This window comes from Salvelinus sp. IW2-2015, unplaced genomic scaffold, assembly GCF_002910315.2.
Source record: "Salvelinus sp. IW2-2015 unplaced genomic scaffold, ASM291031v2 Un_scaffold1502, whole genome shotgun sequence".
Classification (NCBI taxonomy): Eukaryota; Metazoa; Chordata; class Actinopteri; order Salmoniformes; family Salmonidae; genus Salvelinus; species Salvelinus sp. IW2-2015.
The window spans coordinates 79,819-97,324 of record NW_019942950.1 but is presented as its reverse complement, the minus strand read 5'-3'; the positions used below and the strand labels follow the sequence as shown (position 1 = coordinate 97,324).

At 44.5% G+C, this 17,506-nt stretch overlaps 1 long non-coding RNA gene across 1 annotated transcript; it reads left to right on the top strand.

Moving 5' to 3' along the window:
• The first annotated feature begins 15,402 nt into the window (after positions 1-15,402).
• Positions 15,403-15,890, top strand: LOC139024438 (uncharacterized). The gene is made up of 2 exons (XR_011475753.1): positions 15,403-15,610; positions 15,802-15,890. It is a non-coding gene; the product is annotated as an uncharacterized lncRNA (long non-coding RNA).
• The last annotated feature ends 1,616 nt before the right edge of the window (positions 15,891-17,506 follow it).

Genomic DNA, 17,506 nt, shown 5'->3' with positions numbered 1-17,506 from the left:
CTCCTCCTGATGATGATAGACGATCACCACGAGAAAAGACACAGGCAAGTCTACTCACCATGTGTGTGTGGCTTAAATGACACACGGACAGAAATTTAACATCAGCCTTCTTGTTTAGAAAGTATAGAGCAGCATGTAAAAAGAGGGAGTTGTTCTCCCTGTGGCAGGGATCCTGCAACTTACATTAGGAAACTCAGAGATCTAGCTTCATTGACATTAGAAACTCAGAGATCTTAGCTCATGACATTTAGAAACTCAGAGATCTAAGCTCCTGACATTAGACACTCAGAGATCTAGCTCCTGACATTAGAAACTCAGAGATCTAGCTCATGACATTAGAAACTCAGAGATCTAGCTCATGACATTAGAAACTCAGAGATCCAGCTCCTGACATTAGAAACTCAGAGATCCAGCTCCTTACATTATAAAACTCAGTAAAGGGTAGCGAAGGGAAGGAGGAAGGAGAGAGAGGGGGAACGAGGGGCTTGAGAGAAAGAAAGTGGGGGAGGACACAAGCACGCACGCATGCATGCACAGTGTAAATTCCTTTGTACTGATCTTTATCCAATCATCATAAAAGGAAAATCTGAGGGTGATTTCCAGAGCTCAAACTCAATCAAAGTGGGTTGTTGACTAATTACCCACAATCAGAAATGTGCACGTCAAGGTTATTATAGTAAACAAAACCAAAAATGGAAAAACAATTTAGTAAACGTAAGTAAAATAATAAAGACAAATATTTGAAAAACTAAAACTGCTATCTTTGACTGCAAAACTAACACATCAAATTCATCATAAATATGTTTATTTTTTATTTTAACTTTGGGCAAGAAACAAATGGCGTTTTCAATCTTGCTTTCTATGGGGTTTTCAAGCTTCTGAATCTGGCAGGTAAGTCATGCCACTAGATGGAAAACTTTGAAATAGGCCTAGCTTGTGCATCACTCTGACTAGCTATCAGTAGCTAACAGGGAAGACATTCGAGGGCGAGCACGGAGCATGAGCGTGAACCATAGGCGTGAACCATTGGTGTGAGCCATACACGTGAACAATGGCGGCAGCAAACTCAACACCAGCAGTGGTCAGAGAGGTAAAAGGGAAAAACCCAACCAACCTCACAGTTCATCTGAACAGCACCACAAGCAATTTCAGGATAAGGTGACACAGATATTATTTTATTTTTGGAATTCGGTCAGGATTCAACTCCTGGTCAAATATGAACACGTGTAAGACGTGGAAAATGTGTAGAATTGTAGGAAATTAGAATCAAAAGGGCAACATTTTCTTTTCACTCGATGAAATAATGTATAGAATTGCAGAAATTATCTTTAAAATGGCAAATGTTTCTCTCTGCCAACAAGAAGGATGTAAACAGTTTGAACAGTTTGGTATCACATGGGTTGCAAGGTGGGTATTTGTTATTAAAAACTTCTTTGGGATAGGGGGCGGTATTTTGACGTCCGGATGAAAAGCGTGTCCAAAGTAAATTGCCTGCTACTCAGGCCCAGAAGCTAGGATATGCATACTATTATTATATTTGGATAGGAAACACTCTGACGTTTCTAAAACTGTTTGAATAATGTCTGTGAGTATAACAGAACTGATTTGGCAGGCGAAACCCAGAGCACAATCCATCCAGGGAAACAGTTTTTGAGCTCAATCTGTTTCCATTAGTTTTCTATGGCAATCCCTTTTAATAGAAATATGCTTGCAGTTCCTATGGCTTCCACTAGATGTCAACAGTCTTTAGAAATTGGTTGATGTTTTTCCTTTGAGAAATGAAGAAGTACTGCTATTCAGAATGAGTGTCAAGCCAAGTGTACTCTTTTGTTTGGGGCGCACGACCTGGAGCTCGCTCCACTTTCATTTTATCCGCTATTGAACACAGTATATTCCGTCTTAAATTTTATTGATATTTACGTTTTAGGATACCTAAGGATGGATTAGGAAAGTTGTTTGAAATGTTTGGACCAAGTTTATAGGTAACTTATTAGATAATTTGTAGTCATGTTGGGCGAGTTGGAACCGGTGTTTTTCTGTATCAAATGCGCCAAATAAATGGACATTTTGGGGATATAAAGAAGGAGTTTATCGAACAAAAGGAACATTTGTGATGTTTCTGGGACATATTGAAGTGCCAACAGAAGAAGATCTTCAAAGGTAAGGCATGAATTATATCGTTATTTCTGACTTTCGTGTCGCACCTCCCTGGTTGAAAATGTTTGTCATGCATTTATATGCAGGTTGCTGTCTTCAGATAATCGCATGGTTTGCTTTCGCCGTAAAGCCTTTTTGAAATCTGACATGGTGGCTGGATTAACAAGAAGTTAAGCTTTATTTTTATGTATTATTATTACAATTGTGATTTCATGAAAGTAAAATATTGATAGTAATTTAATTTGAATTTGGCGCTCTGCCATTTCACCGGATGTTGTCAAATCGATCCCACTAACAGGATTTGACCCCTAAGAAGTTTAAGCCGATAAATGACAATATGCATCTGGACCTTAGCCACCAAGGAAATGTGTGTGACCGGATCATCTCAAATAGTAGTTGAGTACCCCTGCTATAATCCAACAGAACATAAATGGCTCCTAGCTTCACATGCACAAGGCTACTCTCTGTCCCTAACACTAAAACTACAACTGAATAACATAAAAACAAAATGTTTTTTTAATCAAACTGAAACTGAATAAAACCTACAGTATCATGTGTAACCTCTGTGTAGAAGTTATCCATAATCCAACCCCCACTGTAAACTTCTTCAACCTTCTCTTACCACTGCCCTGGGAAACATAAGCAGACTTCAGGTGTACCCTGGAGCAATTAGGGTTAAGTGCCTTGCTCAAGAGCACATAGACAGATGTTTCACCTAGTTGGGGCGTTGATTCAAACCAGCGACTTTTCGGTTACTGGCCCAACGCTCTTACCCGCTAGGCTACCTGCTGCCCATATTCGGCGTTGCGTCATGTATTTGGACACACTCCAGAATTCTTCTGTTCACAGTATGAGTGGCTTGTTTGCTAAAGTGGAGTCTTACTGTGTGCTAGTACCAGGGCCGGCTCCAGGCATAAGCGACATAAGTGGTCCCCAACCCCCACACACAAAAAAAGCTATCTGAACTTGTAGTAATCATGGCCGAATACCGACCAGGCACGCAGGGCAAGAGTGTCACAGTTCCTGTTTTATTTTGAGTGTGTTTCTTTGGGTTGCCGCTGGAGGGCACCCTTGCCTTGTTTTCTAGTTCCCAGGTTACCCCGATTGTTCTCATTGGTTTCACCTGTGTGTGATTGCCCCCTCTGTTCACCTGGTTGCCTGGCTATTTAGGTTCCTCTGTTGGCCTGGATCTGTGCTTAGGTCTTATGTTTTGTTTAGTGCACTCTGGTGCTGATGCCTTGTTGTCTGTCAAGACTTTAGTAAATATCTGGATTTACCCTTACCTCTGCTTGATATGTTTCTATGCGAGAGGGGTTCGAGTTCGTGCAAGCCTCAGTGCAACAAAGAAGAACACAGGGCACATTCCCAGGGGCCCTGACCTCCAGGGGGCCCCATTGATTTTGTTAGTCACTCTCACTCAGATATTATTAACATGGCATAAGTCATGGCAAACAAATCTCGCTTAGGGCCCCCAAAAGGCTAGTTACTGCCCTTCACATAACAGTGTGAAAATTATGATCACAATTTCTTTATTTTGCGTCTCTTTGCTGCTTTGTAATATACAGTGGCTTGCAAAAGTATTCACGTGGAATTTTTCCTATTTGTTGCCTTACAACCTGGAATTAAAATGGATTTTTGGGGGTTTGTATCATTTGATTTACACCACAAGAGATGGTGCTGACAGAGATGGTTGCCTCACTTCGCGTTCTTAGGAAACTATGCAGTGTTTCGTTTTTTTAATGTATTATTTCTTACATTGTTACCCCAGGAAATCTTAAGTCTTATTACATACAGAACTATTGGATATAAGAGAAACGTCACCTTACCAACATTACGATCAGGATTACGACTTTCCCGAAGCGGATCCTCTGTTTGGACCACCACCCAGGACAATGAATCAGATCCCAGTAGGCGACCCAAAACAACGACGCCGCAGAAGTGGCAGATGGAGCGGTCTTCTGGTCAGGCTCCGTAGACGGGCACATCGCTTACCGCTCCTGGGTATACTACTCACCAATGTCCAGTTTCTTGACAACAAGGTAGACGAAATTCAAGCAAGGGTTGCCTTCCAGAGAGACATCAGAGATTGTAACATTCTCTGATTCACAGAAACATGGCTCACTCGGGATGTTATCAGAGTCGGTACAGCCACCCGGTTTCTTCACACATCGCGCCGACAGAAACAAACATCTCTCTGGTAAGAAGAAGGGCAGGGGTGTATGCGTTATGATTAACAAGTCGTGGTGTGATCACAACAACATACAGGAACTCAAGTCCTTTTGTTCACCTGATCTAGAATTCCTTACAATCAAATGCCGACCGCATTATCTACCAAGAGAATTCTCTTCTATTATATTCACAGCCGTGCATATCCCCCCCCCCCCCAAGCAGACACCTCGACCGCCCTGAAAGAACTTCATTGGACTCTATGTAAACTGGAAACCATATTTATTGTAGCTGAGGATTTCAACAAAATCTGAAAACAAGGCTCCCTAAATTTTATCAGCATATCGAATGCACAACCTAGGCTGGCAGCATTCTGGATCATTGCTACTCTAACTTCCGCAACGCATACAAGGCCCTCCCTCGCCCTCCTTTTGGCAAATCTGACCACGAATCCATTTTGTTGCTCCCAGCCTATAGACAGAAACTAAAACAGGAAACGCCCTTTGCTCAGGTCTGTTCAACGCTGGTCTGACCAATCGGATTCCATGCTTCAAGATTGCTTCGATCACGTGGACTGGGATATGTTCCGGATAGCCTCAGACAACAACATTGATGTATACGCTGATTCGGTGAGCGAGTTTATTAGAAAGTGCATCGGTGATGTTGTACCCACGGTGACTATTAATACCTTCCCCAACCAGAAACCGTGGATTGATGGCACATTCGCGCAAAACTGAAAGCGCGAACCACTGCTTTTAATCATGGCAAGGCGACCAGAAATATGACCAAATACAAACAGTGTAGATATTCCCTCCACAAGACAATAAAACAAGCTAAGCATCAGTATAGAGACAAAGTAGAGTCGCAATTCAACGGCTCAGACACGAGACGTATGTGGCAGGGTCTACAGTCAATCACGGGTTACAAAAAGAAAACCAGCCCCGTCGCAGACACGGACGTCTTGCTCCCAGACAAATTAAACAACTTCTTTGCTCACTTTGAGGACAATACAGTGCCACTGACATTGCCCGCTACCAAAACCTGCAGGCTCTCCTTCACCGCGGCCATTGTGAGTAAAACATTTAAACGTGTTAACCCTCGCAAGAATGCAGGCCTAGACGGCATCCCTAGCCGCGTCCTCAGAGCATGCGCAGACCAGCTGGCTCACGTGTTTACGCACATATTCAATCAATCCCTATCCCAGTCTGCTGTTCCCACATGCTTCAAGAGGGCCACCATTGTTCCCGTTGTCAAGAAAGCTAAGGTAACTGAGCTAAACGACTATCGCCCCGTAGCACTCACTTCCGTCATCATGAAGTGCTTTGAGAGACTAGTCAAGGATCATATCACCGCCACCTTACCTGACACCCTAGACCCACTCCAATTTGCTTACCACCCAAATAGGTCCACAGACGACGCAATCGCAATCACACTGCACACTGCCCTAACCCATCTGGACAAGAGGAATACCTATGTAAGAATGCTGTTCATCGATTACAGCTCAGCATTTAAAACCACAGTATCCTCCAAACTTGTCATTAAGCTTGAGACCCTGGGTCTCGACCCCGCCCTGTGCAACTGGGTCCTGGACTTTCTGACGGGCCACCCCCAGGTGGTGAGGGTAGGAAACATCTCCACCCCGCTGATCCTCAACACTGGGGCCCCACAAGGGTGCGTTCTCAGCCTTCTCCTGTACTCCCTGTTCACCCATGACTGCGTGGCCATGCACGCCTCCAACTCAATCATCAAGTTTGCAGATGACACAACAGTGGTAAGCTTGATTACCAACATCGACGAGATGGCCTACAGGGAGGAGGTGAGGGCCCTTGGAGTGTGGTGTCAGGAAAATAAACTCACACTCAACGTCAACAAAACAAATGAGATGATCGTGGACTTCAGGAAACAGCAGAGGGAGCACCCCCCTATCCACATCGACGGGACAGTAGAGGAGTTTTAAGTTCCTCGGCGTACACATCACAGATAAACTGAAATGGTCCACCCACACAGACAGCATGGTGAAGAAGGCGCAACAGTGCCTCTTCAACCTCAGGAGGCTGAAGAAATGTTGCTTGTCACCGAAAACACTCAAACTTTTACAGATGCACAATCGAGAGCATCCTGTCGGGCTGTATCACTGCCTGGCAGAGGAGGGACCAAGTCATTGTTTTACAAGTCACAAGTAAGTCTAAGTCTTGGCACTCAAGTCCCAAGTCAAGTCCCAAGTCAAGAGAGGCTAGTCGGAGTCAAGTCTCAAGTCAAGACCATCAAGTCCCAAGTCAAGTCTCAAGTCCTCAACTTTGAGTTTCGAGTCCTAAAAAAGTCATTATGTGCTCTTCACCAAATGTAATACCATTTAATATTTTTAACAAGAGTAATAGTATATTACATTTATGCAAATCATGAATGCTTTTAAAAATATCCATATATTTATTACTTTCCAAATAAACGCTATATTTCCATGGAAATACATGGGTAACCATGAGAAAGACACCCCCCCCCCCATAGTGATAGCGACTATCGAGGATCGATATGGGGCACAATCGGGCGATGTAGGCTTTTGGGCGATGTAGGCTACACAATTGTTCAACCTTAACACACACACACACACACACTCTCTCTCTCTGTGTGGTTAGAGTAGGCTAACGTATGTCAATGGTTTTAGAAACAGCAGTAACATCAGGCAGGATTTAGGCTACCAACTGCCTGGCCAGTTGTAGCTCAATCTTGGGTGCAATGATCACGTTCCCGCACTGACTGACAGTGTGGAGGCTCATTGATTTAACATTACATTAGCCTACATGATACACCAGTAAAGTAATAAAATATATAGCTGTCGGCTATATTAGCCACGACTTATTGTTCTTTGTGTAGCTTCAAATGTCGAACAAAGTTGGAAATTGTTGCGACTCCATCTGTATTTTTCTTCCCGCATGTTTTGCAAGTTGCAATCCGTTTTTTGTTGATACAGCATCGTCTTTATATGATGATGCTTATCCCCAATATAAAATAGAGTATGGTTTGCTTCATGATGAGTGAATCATTAATTATTTGATCAGGTATTGATTATGAAAGAGGAAGGAAGGAGAATTGAGAGGATGCCTCTGCTGCATGTGTAGCAGTGTGATGTTGTTCCCCTAGATTACGCACCAAATTGCACACAAGGACCAATTCAAATAGGCCAGGTCAAGAGGGGATGTTAATAATTTGATAATAATAATAATAATTCAGTGTATTTTTTTATTTAATTACAGCTGCATAGCTAATGTTTTTATTTGGTGTACAAACACTTTTTCATACCAATATTGTACATACAAGTGATTGTAAAAGTTTTGTATATTTTGGTTTGGCCCATCGCGGGTTATCTGTATTCCCATACCACTTTATCGTTCTCTTTTGCCTGACCCTCGGCTAGCAAGGTATGTTGTCCTTGGCTCCGAAACTGTTTAATATAAAACCGTCATAAGGTTATACAATGTACTGTTTTTTGTCAACCATACGTTTGTTATAGTTGTGGACAGTGTAGGAATTTATGTTAACAAGTTTCACAGAGCTCACTGACTGGGTATCTGTTGTAACTTCTGAGTACTTGTGACAGTGGTTGAGTGAGTGTCCATGTGTCGCGCAGGTGCCGGAGAGCTGTGACTGCACCAAGGTAACGTGTGTGTTGTCTCTTCGTGGCAGGTATGTCTTTTAATTTTGTCAGAAATGTTCTGTATAGTTTTACTTGTATAGCTGTTGTGCCAGTGAGTGTGTGCACGCAGCACCTGTTAATTCCTTTTGGCGCTCTTTTGCCTGACCCTCGGCTAGCAAGGTGCCGGAGAGCTGTGACTGCACCAAGGGTAACGTGTGTGTTGTCTCTTCGTGTGCAGGGCAAATATAAAAAGATTTCAACGAGCAGACCATCAGTTGTGGCAGCGTCCTAATTAAAAAATACACAACGCAGAATGAACCACGCTACAAACTGGTGCCGCGACCTGCCGACTGGTTAGCTCAAGCTGACCACCGGAGCTGTGCATGTGGAGGAGATGCGCGATCCGCGCATGCGCACTTGTTGATGGTTTGCTATAAGTGAATGTATACTGTAAATAGTGAAGGTGAATGTAGCATATTCACTAGATAATTGTATTGGTGTTTATTGTATGTTTTGAGGGAATTTGTTTATTGCTTTTTTTGTATTTGTATGCAGTAAATTTACATTGTAGCTTAGTTCTCTATTGAGCCATGGAAGACTCTCAAGTCCATAAGATGAGTTTCTGGGAGATATTTGGTGTGGTTAGTGTGGGTAGAGGGAGGGTTGTCCATGCCTTTACACCATTTGGTACAGTCAGCTCCTGGGAGTAGAGTGTTTGCTAGTCCTGAGTTTACAAAGCACTGGGAGGGAGGTCGCTGTTTACTCCACCTGACCAGGGTATCCCACCTCTGTCTCTTGATGTAACCATCGTCCCCAGTCCTCAGTAATATGAGGGACACCGAGTCAGCTTAGTGGACCTTATAAAGCAGATTGGTTCAGAGATAAGGAGAATCTATCAGGGCGAGTTTACTGCAGCCTGGGCTTCAAGTCTTTCTCCTGCCCATTCCCCTGACCAATCCCAGCAGTTTCCCCTGCCTGAACAATGTGGGTCAACTTTTATTGATGCGTCCAAGCTGAATCTGGTTGTGAAGTCAGAGGTTAGTGGCTCCACCTCTTCTTCAGGGTGATGGCTCAGATGAGTACTCTGTCCTGGAGTGGGAGGAGCAATGGGAGTCATACCTAGAGAAGAGGGGTTACACTGGGTCTGAGAATGTTGGGGAGGTGATGTCTAGGCTCATGGGAAGGGCACGGGATGTGACCAAAGTCTGGATGCATAACAACCCTCGTTGTCACAGATGTTAAGGAGTGTTTCAGTTGTTCTCAAGCAACATCTCGGGGATACTGTCTATCTCAGGTATGCCATTAGCTGATTTCTATTCAATGAGAAACCATTGCTCATGAGGGTCCACTAGATTTTCTGGATTAGGCTTTAACAAAGCTGCAGATGCAGCTGAACAGTATCTTGTAGAGGTGAGGGTAGAACTTTGCCCCATCAGCGCTCAGAGTTGGCAGTCATGTTTGTACGCAACTGTCCTGATAAAGAGTTGGCCCAAGTGTTCAAAAATGCAAACCCCTTCGTGACTGGACAGCCAGTGAGGTACAGGATCGTTGGATGAACTGTTAAGGGAGCGTAAAGCATGTAGAGAATACAACTTTTCACAGCAGGTGGCTGCTGTCTTCGACTCCCCCCAGGAGGAAGTGGATCCTGAGAGCAGACTAATGTGTCATATCTTTTTCTCGATGTGGCCGTGAACGCAGAACAGGCCCAATCTGTATCTGAGGGTGGGACATTAGAGAAAGTTTTGAGTATGCTAGAGAAGGCTCTTGCAGCAATACTCAGTCTGTGAACAGAGGGCCCCGTAAACACAGTTCCCCAAACGTGAGCGTGAGTGCGCTGTCTGTGGAAGCACTAATCACTGGACCAAAAGCTCACTGTCAGATGCACAGCTGTGTTTCAAGTGCTTCTCTCCTGGCCAACATGAGCTTTGACTGTAGTGAGACTGGGAAGCGAAGAGCCCTGGATGGGACAGACTGGCAGGTCTGGAAAACTAGAAAGCCTCCATTCTTGAGGAGGGCACAGGTGGGGCAGGCAAATTTTTCCTCCACTGATGATGATGATATCCAATCTCTTTATTCTTATTTTTGTGAGTCAGTACCCCAAGAACAACACAGTAATTTTTTCAGAACACAATGAGAATTTCTCAGAATGACAGTTTGTTTTACCAACCACCCGTGCTAGTACAGGATAAAAGTAGAGCTGAAGGGGATGTTAGATAGTGGGTCCATGGCTACTATACTCTGCGCGCAGTATATGTACCTCGGTTGAGGAGGCAGGATGGTAGATGGGAAACCTTTCTAGCTCCTTCAAGACATCATACTGGTGGGTTGTGGTGGGACGCAAAACTAGCCCAGTGGGCATGTTGTGACTTGAAACTACAGCTTTATGGCTTCAGTTATGTAGTCCCAGTGCTTATTGTAGATGGGCAGGTTGATGAACTCATCATTGTTGGCACTAACGTGTTGAAAGTCTCTGATTCAGACAGTTTCAAATCAAATGACAGCTACTGGCGGGTGGGTGGGTACGCCAGGTCCTTCTGGCCAATGTGAGGACAGCCAGTTCCTCGCGTCTCCTATCCAAATCTGGAGAGATGGGGGAAGACTCCATCCCAGATAAAGTGGGCACCATTAAGTTGAAGAGGGGCAGTAACGCTCCAACCCATGATGAGCATCTGTGGTGTGGGGCCGCTTACCTCCAAAAGACAAAACTCTCTCGTGGGCAGTAACTGTTGTTGTTCGAGCCTAGCACGTCTCGTTGTGTGAATCGACAACATACTAGTAGGGAGAGTAGTTACGCCTCTGTGGGGGAGGATGGCTCCCTGTGAAGATTGTGAATCCAACAACTTCGCCAGTTACCCTGTAGACGAAATGCTAAAGTGGCAGATGTGTACCCTTGTATTTGCATTGGAGGATTTTGATGAGTGTCAAGCAGCAATGCTGCTTACCAGAACGTGGCAAAAGTACATGTGACAGCTCACATGGCAGTCTTACAACTAAGAGTTCAGTTGGTGGCAGTGTACGTTAATGCACAACAGTACACTGAGCATCTTGACTTCAGGCCCTGTCTGTTGAGGAGTGTCCAGTTTCACATTCTGGAAGACAAAACTTTAGTCGGTTTAATTGAAAGTATGACACGGTGGTTATCTCAGACATAGCCTGGATTGTGGGAGAGGCAAAAGAGTTCTGCCATCGGCATAACGGCTGACTGATGACCGCCATTTTCGTTACCTTATCGTAGGCTTTCTCCAGCGTGATTACCAAAGAACTGCAGTGGAAACACTGGATGATTGGAGGAAAAGGAAATTCGTCCAGAAAATCCAGCAGCGAGTATGCTCCATTGGTGCTGGTAATGGAAAAGAATGGGGACTTGCGTCTATGTAACTGACGTATGGTGGTTACAACGCCTGCACAAGAGTGAAGGGATGCTCATACCCCTGCCATCATCAGCATGATGTACTGGCGGCGCTGGGAGGTAAAGCCTTCTTCAGCACAATTGGAGACTTTTGAACATCTGGGTACTACAATGTGCCAACTGCATGAAGAGATAAGAAAAATACACAGCCTTTTCCTCTCCTTTAGGTCTGCATAAGTACAATCGTTTGCCCTCAGGGACTTTGCAATAGCCCAGCTACTTTTATGAGAATGATGCTGACCATCTTGGGGACCAAAACTTTCTAAGTCTCCTTTGCTATTTGGATGATCTGATGGTTTTTGCTAAGACGGAGGAAGAGAGTCTGCAGAAACTTGAGATGGTTTTTCCAGCGGTTGCAGGAGCACAATCTTAAACTGTCTCCGTCTAAGTGCAAGTTTTTGAGGAGGTCTGTTAAGTTTTTGGCCACATCATTTTCAGGAGGGCGTAGCCACTGATCCTGCTAAGGTTCAAACCATTTTGAATGTGACTGAGAGTGAGATGATGGAAGCTGATGGTGTCACTGCTCGTCCTAGCAAAATCCGTTCTTTCCTTGGTATGGTAGTAATACTATCAACACTACATTGAGAATTGTTCCATGGTTGCTAGGCCATGTTTCAGCGGACTACAGGTCAGAAGAAGCCAGGAGAGGCAGGGCAGAAAGAGGCCTGGTCCCTCTCGCAGGCTCACTGCTTGCAGACGGACTGCTGAATTCAACTCGCTTTTGAAGCTTTGAAAGCAGCACTAGTTGACCAGGCACTGCTGGCTCATCCAGATTTTTCTCAGCCATTTTTGCTTTCTGTTGATGCATCTACTAAGTGGTTTGGGAGCTGTACTACCCCAAGTGCAAGATGGGAAGGCCATAGGCCAGGCCAATAGCTTTTGCTAGTAAATCTCTTAATCATGCACAATCCAAGTATCCTGCTCACCGGCTGGAATTTCTAGCCATGAAATGGGCCATTCATGATAATTCAGCCATTGGCTGCGAGGGCATAAGTTTACGGTGTGGACCGACAACAATCCACTCAAATATATTCTTACAAAGCCGAGACTTGATGCATGTGAGCAGAGATGGGTTGCAAAGCTGGCACCTTTTGATTTTGATATCCAGTACATACCAGGGCCCAAGAATGTCGTTGCTGATGCTTGGAGCAGAGAGCCATTTGTCCGCTCCAAAGTTCTGCATCGACTGACAAGAATCCATATGATGTCCTGCTGGAGGAAGCCAGAGGTCTTCGACTGATGATGTACAAGACATGTTCCGTCTCTCCTGTGAGCAGCCAGAGGCTGGCTGTGGAACGTCTATGGCTCCTGGGAGTGAGTTGAGTAGAGCTGGAGACGATGTCAGTGGGTTGGTTTCTGTGAAGAGGTGTCTGCTGTCCTCCAGGCCATCGCGATGGGATGATGGTGCCACAGTGAGGGCCGTTTCACATGTGCAGCACCTTGAGAAGTTGATGTCCATGGGTCAGAGCCCTTTACCTGTCCTTACAACAAGGAGCTGTATGATAACCAGTCACTGGATCCTATCATCAGCAGAGTAATGTTCTTTGTAGATAGAGGCCGCGCCCATCTAGGAGAGAGCGAGTCTTTGAAGCTAAGAAACAGTTTATACTCTAAGACAGTGGGGGAAACTCACCACGCGGTTAGGGATTCTGTATCGTGTCTCAAAACACCCAGTGAGTAAGAAGAAAAATATTCCAGTATGTTGTACCTGTGTCTTTGAGAGGCCTTGTGTTGAAGGGAGTTCATGATGATGCTGGTCATCAGGGTCAGCAGCGCACATTGTGGCTCACGAGACAGCGGTTTTACTGGGAATCTATGGAGAAGGATGTCAAGGAATACGTGGCCCACTGTAAGAGATGTGTGTTGAGTAAGCACCTGAGCCTGAAGCAAGAGCTCCACTTGTCTCCATTGTGACAACGGCACCTTTAGAACTTGTGTGTATTGATTTCTGGACTGCCGAAGATTCAAACAACAAGTCTATTGATGTGTTAGTAGTGACTGATCACTTTACTAAGCGGCCTGTGCGTATCCATGTCCAAACCCAGTCTGCTAAGACTGTTGCTCGTGTTTCTCTGGAATAATTTCTTCTGCATTTATGGGTTCGCTGATTGCATCCATTCTGACAGGGGTGCTAACTTTGAGAGTTTACTTATTGCAGAATTACTTCAGTTATCTGGTGTTGAAAAGTCCCACACCACACCTTATCATCCATGGGTAAGGTCAAGCAGAACGTCTGAATCGCACACTGGGTGGGATGATTAGAGCTCTGCCAGCTAGGTCTAAGGCTAAATGGCCTCAGATTTTGAACAACATTGACATTCTCCTATAACTGCACTGTTCATGAGACTACTGGGTTTCCACCCTTCTTCTTGATGTTCGGACGCACCCCTAGGTTGCCGGTAGATGTTATGTTTGAAAGTGTGCTGTTGGATGGGGACACAGTAGATGTGGATAAGTATGTCCAGTCTCTGGTGAGGATCTGAGAGAGGCCAGACATTGGCCCAGCAGCATGCCAGTAAGCAACAAAAGAGACAAGCCGAGGTCTACAACAGACGGTCTAAGGGTCACTCGGTGCAGAAGGGAGATAGAGTTCTACTTGCTAACAAGGGGGAGAGGGGCAAGAAGAAACTGGCTGATGCGCTGGGAAGAGTGTGGTGTACATAGTGGTTGCAAAGAACAGCTCACTGAACACATATCGTATCCAACACCCTACCACTGGACGCATCAAAACTGTGCATAGGAACCTGATTATGCCAGTCAACTTTCTGCCTTTACCTTCGTGGGAGAACCTGAGGGTCACGAATCTCTATCGAGTGGTGACGTGATCTCTGAGATGTCTGCAAAGTCCAGCCAAATGGATGGGAGTGACGCCAGGACTGTCCACTGGGTAGCAGGCCTTCCTGAGTCTTCTGGGAGGATACTCCAAGAGGATGGTGAAGTCCCGGCTGATGAAAGTGAGGTGGAACAACCGTATGAAGTCCCCTTAAGTGAAGTGTGCTCAGCAGAAGTGGACCAGAGAGATATCCCGAAGCCTACAAGAGTTCTGATTGCGAAACTCCATTCAGTGTGGATGATGTTACCTTGGTTGAAGATGCTTCGTCAGTGTGGTCTGTGACAATCTACCAGGATTCTGATCAGTCGTCTGACACTACTAGTGTTGAGTCGGTAACTGAAAGTGTGCTGGCTCCGGAGATGCGGATCTGTAGTACTCTCCATCCTGAGGTTAGACCTCTGAGCAGGGTTAGTGTCTGTCTGTGACATTCCTGCTAGGTTTGTGGGTGAGGGTTTCGGACTAGACTAGGTAGACTTATTAAGCCAGTGGATAGCTAATCCAAACTATGTCTACACAGGAAATGAAACAGTCTTTGGTTTCTCAGTGACGGTAGGATATTGCCCCTTTCTTTTGTAGGAATGTAGGAATCTAAGCATGTCTTAGAATGATTTGTGGGTTTGTCTAATATATTTGACAATTCATGTAACTTGTGTGTAGCTCATCGGCTATAAATGTATATGGCATTTTTCGTATACGGTTGAATAAGGGTTTAGCTACCCCTTATTTTTCCTAATCCTTCGCGGGATAGCTTTTCAGCTGATCGACCATTTGTGGGTCTAGAATTAAGGGACTACACTGGGTTACTCTGTCGCCCTGCGGGTGTGAATTTTTTTTCTTTCTTTGCTTTGTTACCTTTGAGGTAATGTGTTTTGTTTTGGGCCTATAATCTAGTGTAAAACAGTGGGGGTGATGTAGCAGTGTGATGTTGTTCCCCTAGATTACGCACCAAATTGCACACAAGGACCAATTCAAATAGGCCAGGTCAGAGGGATGTTAATAATTTGATATAATAATAAATATTCAGTGTATTTTTTTATTTAATTACAGCGGCATAGCTAATGTTTTATTTGGTGTACAAACACTTTTTCATACCAATATTGTACATACAAGTGATTGTAAAAGTTTTGTATATTTTGGTTTGGCCCATCGCGGTTATCTGTATTCCCATACCACTTATCGTTTCTTTTGCCTGACCCTCGGCTAGCAAGGTATGTTGTCCTTGCTCCGAAACTGTTTAATATAAAACCGTCATAAGGTTATACAATGTACTGTTTTGCAACCATACGTTTGTTATAGTGTGGACAGTGTAGGAATTTATGTTAACAAGTTTCACAGAGCTCACTGACTGGGGTATCTGTTGTAACTTCTGAGTACTTGTGACAGTGGTTGAGTGAGTGTCCATGTGCTCGCGCAGGTGCCGGAGAGCTGTGACTGCACCAAGGGTAACGTGTGGTGTTGTCTCTTCGTGTGCAAGGTATGTCTTTTATTTTGTCAGAATTATGTTCTGTATAGTTTTACTTGTATATGCTGTTGTGCAGCGAGTGTGTGCACGCAGCACCTGTTAATTCCTTTTGGCGCTCTTTTGCCTGACCCTCGGCTAGCAAGGTGCCGGAGAGCTGTGACTGCACCAAGGGTAACGTGTGTGTTGTCTCTTCGTGTGCAGGGCAAATAAAAAGATTTCAACGAGCAGACCATCAGTTGTGGCAGCGTCCTAATTAAAAAATACACAACGCAGAATGAACCACGCTACACATGCACATACATATATCTCACTGGGCCACTCATCGTTGAGTCTACAGCAAAGGTAACAAATGGACATAAAAACTCTGTCCCTCAGGACACACACACGCACACACATGCACACACGCACACGCACACACACGCACACAATAATGGCTAGAGTGGATGTACTGTAGGTATACAGGTGTGTGAATATGTGTGTGTATAACTGGGTTAAACCTCTGTGGAGCCTCAGAGTCCAGTGGGATATAAACACTCAGAGAGATCGTCTCTAATCCTGGATTGAAACAGGATCCTCTTACTCAGTTAAACTTCTCCACTCTCACACACACACTTATCCACGCACGCACAAATACAAAAACACAAAAACACACACACACAAAACACCTCCTCCAGACACACTACTCAGAGAAAAACATGCAAAAAATATGCCTGTCATCTGTCACTCTTTGTGTCTGTATTGTATTTTATGTGATGATACACAATGTTGTCTGTTTCCAGTCTGGGACTCTGAATCAGGGTTGAAGGACAGAAAACACAGTGAAAACACACATGCGAAAGCACGCACACACGCATACACACAGTTAAAAACAGACAAATGTTCTCTCCACTGGAGCCTGAAATTGACTTCCCTTCTCGCTGCTGGTTGTGTTTCACACCCAGAGAAACAAGCAACCTGATTCAATCTGTGGTCCTTATGTATGTGAGGGTGTGTGTGTGTGTGCCTATGTGTGTAAACTTTTTGTCAATCAATTTGTTTTCCTGATCATTTCTCCCTCTGGGCTTATCCATGCGTTGCATGTTTCCTCAGAAAAATGAATGAGCATTCTACTCAATGTATTGTCAATGAGCGCTGATGAAGATTTCATCAAAAGTGTGTAACAGTGGCTTGGAAATACAGTGACAGGCAAATCATTTGGAGGCAAATAATTTGTAGGAAAACCTTTCTCATTATTTTGTTTTCGCCAGAATGCCTTTAGATGCAGTATAACGTCAGCTAGCTAGCTAAGATATAGACACCACCAGATTGACTTTAGATGCAGTATAATGTTAACCCTACTTTGAGGATTACTTTTAAATTCAGAAAGAATGTTTGCCGAAAAAAAATCTTTGACACTTCTCTGTTTTCTCAATGACATCCAAATCAGCATTGAAAAAAGGCACACGTTTAAGTTTGTTGCACCTGAGCGAGTCTGACCACAAGTCAGAGACCACTATGATGACACACCAAATGTGTTTGATGGATCATGGGAAAAGAGCAGGAATAAGCTTTTGTAGGCTACAGTCCAAGCGATGTCTTCCAATGGTGCGACTGCTGTCGGCATCCAAAGATTATCCAACTTGAATAAACGCTTGGAGGTAAGTATGCCAGCAGTGGTGTAGTCTCCCGTGTGGCTCCGCTGGTAGTGCATGGCGCTTGCAACGCTAGGGTTGTGGGTTCATTCCCCACAGGGGGACCAGGATGAATATGTATGAACTTTCCAATTTGTAAGTCGCTCTGGACAAGAGCGTCTGCTAAATGACTTAAATGTAGTCTACGGCGATACGGATATCACTTATTATTGATATC